At 33.0% G+C, this 10165-nt stretch overlaps 1 pseudogene; it reads left to right on the top strand.

Annotated features, from left to right (window-relative positions):
* Positions 1 to 6679: 6679 nt before the first annotated feature.
* Positions 6680 to 7922, top strand: LOC117909987 (annotated as a pseudogene).
* Positions 7923 to 10165: the final 2243 nt, after the last annotated feature.

Here is a 10165-nt window from a genome sequence, read left to right as displayed (position 1 = left end):
GAGAAAAAGAAAGTTCCAAATATATCTTTCATGTTATTTTGGTTTTTAAATAGATAAAAACTCACATTATCCAAGAAATAATTGAAATTAAAGTTGAGCCGAAATTTTAATTATCTCAATCATAAATAATGAAATATCTAAATTCAAATTCATAGAAATCATACTCACTATTAATTTCATGCACCAAATGCATCTAAACTTAACAAAATAAAAAATCAAGGACATTCTTCTTCAATTCTAATTGGGTAATAGATATTTTGTGTGCAAATTTTGTCTTTATTTCAAGAATTAATAAATGCACAAGCTATCTAGTTGAGAGCTTAAATCTGTAAATTTTGAAAATTAATTAATCAATTAATTAAGGATTATAGAAACAATTTTAGTTGGCTTGTGACTATGAAACAGAAAATTAAAATTTTGTGAGGGTTGATTTATTGCTTATTAATCAAATAGCATATCAATATTTAACTAAAGAAAGAGTTTCAAACAATCATGAATCAAAACATTAAAATTTAGCCCTAAAAAGAGAGGAAAAAAACAAAGGGAAAGAACCAAACCAAAGGAACCCAAGTAAAAAATTCAAGTGCATAAATAAATAAAATTAAATAATTAACCATATTAAAGAGAAAACTATATCACATTATGCAAATTGTTTTTGTGTGCCCAAATATATAGTTTTGTTTCTTCAAATTGAATTAAAAATCCAATGGTATCCCTGTACACTTGTAAAGGAAATAGTAGAGATAAAAGTTAAAGGCAATCTACTCATAATTATTTCAATTAACACATCCAAATATTATAGATCAACATAGAAATCAATTTAAAGAAAATGAAACATTAGCCTTTACTAGCAAAAAATGAAAACAAAAGTTTAAAAAAGAACTCATTAGATATCACATTATTTTTGGCACAACAAAAATGAGACACATAATTGCAATAACCATTGATGCCTATAAACTTAATTTGAAACATAGAAATGAAATTGAACATGAATTTCAAGTTTCAAAATTGTGAACCAAATAAACATTTTGCTTGCTTACGATAAAATGTTAGAAAAGAATGGGAAAAAAAAAATTCTAAAATGGGATATTCCAAGATTTTTTATTTATTATTAATTTTTTTTATACAGTTATCTTCCTTAGTTTTTCTATAATCAAAGAGAGTAAAAAGGGGAAAGATAAAGTGAAAGATAATAGAGAAGATAACAGAGTAAAATTCACCAATACATGAACATTGTGAAATCTTAGAAAATAACAAACTAAAAGAACAAATTCAAAGAATAGGATATTCAAAGCTCTCACTTTATTAGTTATTTTTTCTTGTTGCTTCTCCACAAGAAAATACATAGTTGGTGGCAGTGTGCTGAGGTGCGGTGGTGGAAGCTTGTGAAAGGAAGAGGGACGATGAGTAATGGTGGTAGTCGTGCGAACATGGGAATGACGACCATAGGTGGCGAATGGAAAGGAGGTGTGGTGAAGCTAATATGGGTGGCGATAAGTGGCTGTCAATGATGGGCAACAAGAATGATGGCAATAAGGGTCGCCATAGTGGGATGGTGGAAATGGGGCTTGGTTGATGGTGGTTGGTGTAGCAGACGATGAAGGATGGCACGGTGAAGATGGGAAGGCGAGAGAGAGAAAGAGAGAAAGAAGGGAAAAATGGAGAGAAAGAGAGAGAGATCATGTCGATCGTTGACCTCACCATCGGTGACAACATATAGCCGACGATACTGCTGAGATGGGTGAGGGGCATGGGTATGGGGAAATGAGGGAAAAAGGGAGAGAGAGAGAGAGAGAGAGAGAGAGAGAGAGAGAGAGAGAGAGAGAGAGAGAGACCGCGTCGGTCATTGATCTCACCGCCGGTGACGACTGATAGCTAGTGGTACTGCTGAGATGGGTGAGGGCATGGGTATAGAGGGAGGAGGGAGGAAAGAAGAAAAAGAAGAAGAGAGAAAGGAGAGTGGGCAGTGACAGAGTAGTCTGAGACAGAAAATGTGAACTGTTAGGGTTCTTTGAAATGAATGGTAAGGATGGGATTATAAAATAAACGGTTCAGATTTCACCAACATTAATATTATCACACCAAAATTTAAATTCTTATTATATCATGGTCAACTTTATGAGAATCAATTTATGGAATATATTTATAACTTGTATAATGCCAATATACTATAATTAATTTTATTCTTTCCTAATATCTAAATTTGTATGAGTTAACTTGAAAAGTAAAATTTTGAAACCTAATATTATGCCGGTCAATTTATAAATTAAAATTTGAATTATCTTAATTTTAAAGTTCACATAAATTAATTAATTAATTTTAAATTAAATGCAAGTTAGTTACTAATTTAACAATAATGAAAAATATTTTATAAAAATAGATTATATTAATACAAACTCAAAAAAAAAAAAAAATCATTAACATCAATCAATAAAAAAATAGTTTATTAAGATTGATTTTATTTATATCATATATTAAAAAAAAACATAATGTAGCAAATTTTATTTCACTAAAACTAGTAAATAAAAAATTATTTATAAAAATTTATTTCATTATTATTGGTATAGACTAAAAAACGATTTAATCAATTTGATAAATAAAAAATGAAAATTGATATTAGCATTACTAAAATAATTTATTAAATAAACATTGACTTCCTTAATCAAAACAGATTGTTCTCATCACTTCAATTTATAATCCCTAGTAAGTAAATTAGATCTACACATATCAAACAAATTGTTATCATTATTATTTTTATTCAAGTATCTTGACATATGAACATATTAACTATACATTGACTGATAAATTATCTGTCAAGATTCTATTATATAAGTCATGAAAGAATTCATCAAATTTTATATATGTCATTATTGGTTTAAATAAGTTGTATATGTCATTATTGTTCATTTAAATAGACAATATTGACATATATAACCTTAAGTCAAGACAATATATGTCAATAATGACCTTTTTCCTTATAGTGTCATAAATAGAAAATGTCAATTACATTAGCCTAATGTAATTATACTAATACTACTACTAATAATAATAATAATAAAAACAAACTTTGCTAGCTATATAACTAGTGAAAAATGTAAAAGGGGTCATTTATGGCCTGGGGCATGAAGCGGGAAGTGGGCTCGCAAGAATACCATCGGCTCATCATGTTGGGCTCGTATAACCTGCATACTCGCTTTGAATTCCTCTTGGAAACCATCAATGCACTGCTCCAAAGATGTCAAACGTCGATTATTGGCTAACACCATCTCCTCTAAGCGAGTACCAAGGGAGCTAATCTGGGCATTGAGGTTATCCGATGCCTCAGCCTCATTCCTACCAATTTGTGAAGGATGATCTGCAACCATCGTAGCTCTTACACCATCGTTTGACGATATTGCCATCACATTTTCATTTTCAGAACCTCTTCCCTCTACATCCTGATTTTCATATTCCTTCTCCTGGGAGGATCCGTCGTCTGAAGACACATCTCCCTCTAAAGGGGGGGCACATAAGACTTCCTTCCCCACGAACCATATTTTTTTCCAACAAAATGCATGCGACAAAGTGAAGCTTGATCATATGTATCAAATGATTTTAGTTTCTTCCCATCTGTCTCGTTCCACAAATTCACATTGAAATATTTCACAATCTTTGTGATAAACATGCCATATGGGAACATTGAATCTTTGCTTAATGAATAAGCTTTCATATGGTGGAAAATTATGTAACCCATATTAATCTTTCTTTCCATCAGAATGTTGTGAACTAAAAACGCCTCCAAGAAAGATACATCATCTTGATGTCCTCCTTTAAGGATAAAAATGTACGAGATCATGTGTTGTAGGATGCGACTCAACACAATCAATGAATGAGATGTTAGTCTACCAAACAGAGCCTCTGTATAGTTTCTACAAGTTTGAAACCTTCCACCCTTGGCCACTTCTTTGCTTCATATAAACAAGCCCCTTCATTTGGAATGTCTAAAATTTGACAAAGCTAAGTGACATCAAAATTGATTTGTACACCATTAACGGTTGTACTAATCGGTCCTTCCTCTTCAAATTTCATATTGTAGTGGAAACATTTCACAACCCTAGGATAAAGAAACTCTTTCACGGACACAATAAGAAGCCAACCCATTCTCGTGAAAGGCCTATCAAATTGGAAATAACTGGGCTTTGAAAAATCAATGTTCCTACTCGAGATTACGGTCCGATTGGCAAAATGAAGATTAAATCTTTGTGTTGGCTCTGGGGTTGTGAATGTAGCTCGATCAAAGGTGGTCTTCTTCCGAACCTTGACATTTTTATCCACCACCGCTCTCTTCCCTTCGTTGGCGTTGCTCTTTGCTACCTTCGGGGTCTTCTGTTTATTGTCGCTAGTCATTGGTACGTCTTATCTCTTTCCTTTGGTCCTGGTCATCCTTGCTACCTCCGGTCTCTTCCCTTTATTAGCGTTAGAGCTTGCTTCGGTCGGTGCTTGTTTTGGTGCCATGGTAAGTTGATTTCGGGTTGAGGTATTTCGGGAATATAAAGTTGAAGGGAAAAGAAGAGGGAAGGGTTGAGGGTTATAAGTGGGTTTCCCAGATCGGTCGATCTTGCTATTAAATGGAAATGCATATAGTTTGATATTGAGACGTTTTAATTAAATTAATGTCCTATATAGATGAAACAATATTTTTGCTATTTTATTAATTTCAAATTTCCCATACTTGTCATTTAATTTATCTTTGATTATAAGAAAAAATCTTTGGATCTAGCTTAATTAAATTAATTGAGGTTAATTAAATAAAATTTATAATAAGTAGAATATGGTATGATAACTTAATTTAATTAATTCAGGTTATTTGACAAATATTTTTCATAAGTAGGATATGGCATCATACATAAAATTAAATTAATTAAGGTTAATTGATTAAAATTTGTAATAACTAGGATATAGTAACATAGCTTATATAAATTAATTCAGGTTAATTAACTAACCTTTCTCATACATAAGATATAGTATGATGCTTAATTAAAATTAATTAAGGTTAATAGATTAAAATTTAGAATAACTAGCATATAGTATGATAGCGACATTTAAATTAATTCAGGTTAATTGACAAATATTTTTCATAAGTAGGATATAGCATCATACATAAAATTAAATTAATTAAGGTTAACTGATTAAAATTTGTAATAACTAGGATATAGTAACATAGTTTATATAATATCTACTCTAACTTTGATATACACAAAACATCTACTCTATTGTAGGTGAAAACAATATCTACTCTAACTTTGATCTATGCAATTAAACATTACAAATAATTACTAACCTTCTCGCAATCATCCAATTCACTAATGTACTTACTCATGATGGATGTTTTTCTATCAAAAAGAGGTTGAGGACTCCCGCACAAAATCATTTGCTAATAATACAACATAATTCGAACATTAGTATATTATACTTAATATGTAACTAAACAACAAAAGAAATCTGAGCTTACTAAAAATGTCGTGGGAAGATAGCATCTTATACTTCGTATGCCTATGAATTGCCTCTCAAAATAATTTAGCTTTGATGCTTCTAGATTTATTACCTATTGTGAACCAATAATTTTAAGAAATTTATTTTATTAATGAAGCACTCATTTGATATAAATCAAATAGATAGTTACAACATCCAACAAATTTTGTATGGGACGTAAGTACTCAAAATTTCCACGTACTCCATGTTCATGATCAAAGTCAACAAGAAGCTGACTACAACAATAATATGATAAAACATTCTTTACAGAAATGGAAAAATATGAAGGTTTAGACCCTCCATTTTGTCCTCCTAGCACATGTCCTATTAGGTACTTGTTCGATACTTTACAACAATTCCCTGGAGGCTCATTACTACTTGTGTAACCTATCTTTTTTTAAGCCACCTTAGGGACTTTGGTTGAGGAATTCATCTAACTCCGTTGTGACTCTTAGCAACCCTAATTTAGACTTAGGCTCACTTAGGCACCCTAGGGCCACTTAGGCACCTTAGGTTCACTTAGATGCCTTAGGCCCACTTAGGCACCATAGGCCCACTTAGGTACACTTAGGCTCATTTAGGCACATTTCTACTTTTTCTAGGCCCATTTAGGTATGACTAGCATGTACTTCATTTTCTTATTTTATTTACTTATTTGTTCATTTTTTTATTATTTTTATTCATTTACTTATTCACTTTTTCGAAAAATAGCATGAGAATTGAGATTTTAGTTTTTTCTAATTGCATGAATTGGTATCTCATATATATTCATATATTTACTTTACTTTAATTGTAGGAAATTGCTTGAACTTCATATTTTAATTCTCTTAATGTGTTTGATATCTTAGTTTTAATTGCATAATTTTAATTGTAAATTTTAAATTTTCAACAACATGATTTTTTTTATTTTACTATTTACTTTCTATCTTACAGTGGATGAGGATATATTTTCTCCTAATGACGTCGTTGAAGGTATTTTCATCATAGGGTCGTGGTTGTGGGTTTGTTAAGCTTCCTAATAGAGACATGGCAGTGGCAGCAATCAAGACACTAAGTGGAAATTACGTGAGTGAGAATGGTTGATCCGGCATGGAAGGACGTTTTTTTAGGGAAAGTGGAAAATCAGTCCAGAGCATAGTGTGATTTTCCTTCTGAAAGGAAAATTACCATGGCTGATTTTGGCAAGTTAATGGAGATGGGTGCAGCGTGTATGTGGACAAAAAGGAGGGTTGTGTTCAGGTAAAGAGGAGAGAGAAGGAAAAGAATTTTTTTCTGGTTGAGGCGGTGGAGTGGGTTCAGACTGAACGGCACATTCTTCCTCGTGGAGTCCCAGTTCCAGCTGCGTACTACTGAGGATTGTACTACCGGGGGTGGTGCCTGCTGTCGGCATCAGTTACGGCCAGATCACGAACAATTTGCCTTCGCCGGACGATGTGGTTCCACTGGTACGGTCAATTGGTGCAAGCAAAGTGAAGCTCTACGATGCAGATCCGAGGGTGCTGCGCGCATTTTCCAATACTGGAGTCGAGTTCATTGTTGGGCTGGGAAACGAGTACTTGTCGAAGATGAGAAATCCGGACAAAGCGCTGGCTTGGGTGAAAGTGAACGTTCAGGCGCACTTGCCTGATACCAATATCACCTGCATCACCGTCGGGAACGAGATTTTGACATTCAATGACACTTCTCTCAATGATAACCTGCTGCCGGCGATGCAAAGCGTACACACAGTTCTGGTTAACCTAGGGTTAGACAAGCAGGTCAGTGTCACCACAGCGCACTCGCTCGCCATTCTCGAAACCTCCTATCCACCATCGGCCGGAGCTTTCCGGCGAGATCTGATAGAGTGCATTACTCCGATTCTGAACTTCAATGTCAAAACCGGATCACCATTTCTCATCAACGCCTACCCATTCTTCGCGCACAAAGCTAATCCGAAGCAAGTCCCCATCGATTTCGTCCTCTTTCAACCGAACCAAGGGGTTGTCGATCCTGACACAAATCTCCACTATGACAACATGCTGTTCGCACAGATCGACGCTGTTTACTTCGCCCTAGCTTCCCTCGGCTTCAAGAAGCTTCCCGTTCAGATCTCCGAAACTGGTTGGCCTTCCAAGGGCGACGAGGATGAGACCGGGGCCACAATTGAGAACTCGAAGAAGTACAACGGAAACCTGATAAAGCTGATGTCTCAGAAGAGAGGAATGCCCATGAGGCCAAACTCTGATTTGAACATTTACGTTTTTGCTCTGTTCAACTAAAACATGAAGCCCGGACCCACGTCAGAGAGGAACTATGGGTTGTTCAAGTCCGACGGAACCCCAGCCTATCCGTTCGGATTCAGCGGAATTGAAGTCAGTAGCAACAACAGCCCCAGTCCGAAAACTTCCAACTGTGATGGAACACTGGCGTGAGGAAGGAAGAGCAATTCCATTGAAGAAGAAGACGCATGCATATCATGCATCCACTAGGAAGGAGCACGGACACACTATCAAACAAAGAAACTCTCCTACAGTCGCGTCACTGAGGCTGCCACTTTGAGACGTGGAATTATGCATCAGATTTTTTTTTTTTTGGATAAGAAGGGCAGCCATCACACCATGCATCCTTGGAATTGATATTTAAAAATCCTCCTCTCACTTTTGGTGGAAAGTGGTCCACGCGTTGTTAAAAAAGGTGAGTTAATTCTTTTTATTTTAGTTTTGATTCATGAATATCCAATTCAATTCATAGTTGTTTTAGAATTTTAGTTATTTAGTTTAATTATTTCCAATATCAATACATTCATGTTGTCGATTTATTAAATTTAGTTTTAAATTATTCCCATTTAGCCTATGTATTTTAAATTCTATTTATTTATTTTTCTAGTTTAATTAATCTTTTGTGGTTATATTCTTGTTTGCAAGTCATTAAATTTAGTTCTGAATGATTCTGTTTAGCTTAAAAGTTTTAGTCTTGCTCCTTAAATTATTAGTTTTAGTCTTGATTGACCTGTAAATTTGAGTTGTCTTTAAAATTATTAATTTTTATCGATCCATATTGATTTTTATTTTTCTCAAAATCTTTAGTAGTTAATTTTAAAAATCCATGTTAATTTATATTCATTTCTAAGCAATAAGTTACTGATTTTTTATGATCTATGTCATTATATGTTGTTCTTTAAATTATTAGATGTTGTTTTGGTGATCCTGATTCCTGATGACGTTTATTATTTCTTTGAAACTAAGTTGATAATTGTGATACTCCCGTATTATTAGTTTCATTTTAAAACTCATTTATAAGTGCTTGATTGATTTATCTTAAGTTTAGATGCATTTAAAATTCCAATGATTAGTTCTTGATTATCTATGCTAGTTTAAGATTTTATTGAAGTCTTTAATTGTTTTTTTTTTCTTATTCTTGATGTTCATCTAAAAGATAGATTTTTTTAGACACTTGTTTTCCATAGTTCTTAGTAATAGAATGAAAGTTAGATTTTTTAAAATGTTGGCTTGTAATTCTTGGTGGTAAATTGAAAGTTAGATTTGTTAAAATGTTAGTTTACTTGATCTAAAAATCTATAGTTGGTTGTTATAATAATTTTATCTTTAATTTTCAGAGGTCATCGGAAAATAGTGAAGATTGGCCTCCATTCTCACCACTTTAGTTTGCTCGGATTGTAAAAAATTTCACTTGGTGAATTCGTTTTCCTCTGTTTTGCTCGGTATTTTATTTCTTGTGTTTTGTTGTTTTCATATTAATTCCCTTATTTTTAAATCAAATGCTTTTCTCAAAAGATACCTTTGAAAATTTTGTGTTAAAAATAATTCATTTAGAGTCCTTAGAATCAAAATCTCGTTTTTCTTTTAAATAATATGCAACCATTTTTTTTTTTTCAGTTCGCATCCTACTTAGTTTTCAATAAAAACTATGGTTTTGAGTAAGACACGAATCCAAGCTTGTTGTCCCAAATAAATGGAATAATTCCAGGCTAGATTTGTGTATATCAATTGGGGAATTGATGAAACCCCTACATAAAATCATTTTTTCAAAACTCTTCCTTGCTACCAGTTTTCACTCAGCCACTGACCCTTTAGATTTAAAATTCATTTTAGCAACTTTAGAATATTTTTAAAAATTTTCCAAAACTCTTATGACTTTCCTCACTTCTTAAACTTGAATTTAAAGTTTTGTTTGAGTTAGAAAGCCATTCTAGAATAGAAGATATAAATGAGTCTTTAGGGGGGCTCCATTTTCACCCAGTTCTGGACACCCGAGATCTCATTGCGAAAATAAAATACCAGACGACTTTTTAAATTAGATTCAATATTTTTTCTCAATTATAGGCTTCTTTAAATTGATCTTAGACACATAAAATATTAAAAAATATGTCTTTGTGAGGGAGATATGATTTTTCAAAATCGTACCTACTGTGCATGTTGGATTCTGGATATCTGATCATTTTGAGTATTTTAAAAATATTTTTGAGTACTATCCGACCCTGGATTTATTTTTTATGTGATATAAACACTTTGAAATATGTTTGGAATTTTTTTTTATGATTTTATGTGATAATTTATTATTTTTAAACAATTCGTTTATGCATGCCCGTTTTTCTTATATAATCTGGAATTTGTAGAACCTTTAGGTATCTTTGCTGCAATTTGTCATTTGAATG

This window comes from Vitis riparia, unplaced genomic scaffold (assembly GCF_004353265.1).
Source record: "Vitis riparia cultivar Riparia Gloire de Montpellier isolate 1030 unplaced genomic scaffold, EGFV_Vit.rip_1.0 scaffold533_pilon_pilon, whole genome shotgun sequence".
NCBI classification, from domain to species: domain Eukaryota; kingdom Viridiplantae; phylum Streptophyta; class Magnoliopsida; order Vitales; family Vitaceae; genus Vitis; species Vitis riparia.
The sequence above is the reverse complement of the archived record's forward strand: the minus strand, read 5'-3'. Positions and strand labels throughout refer to the sequence as shown.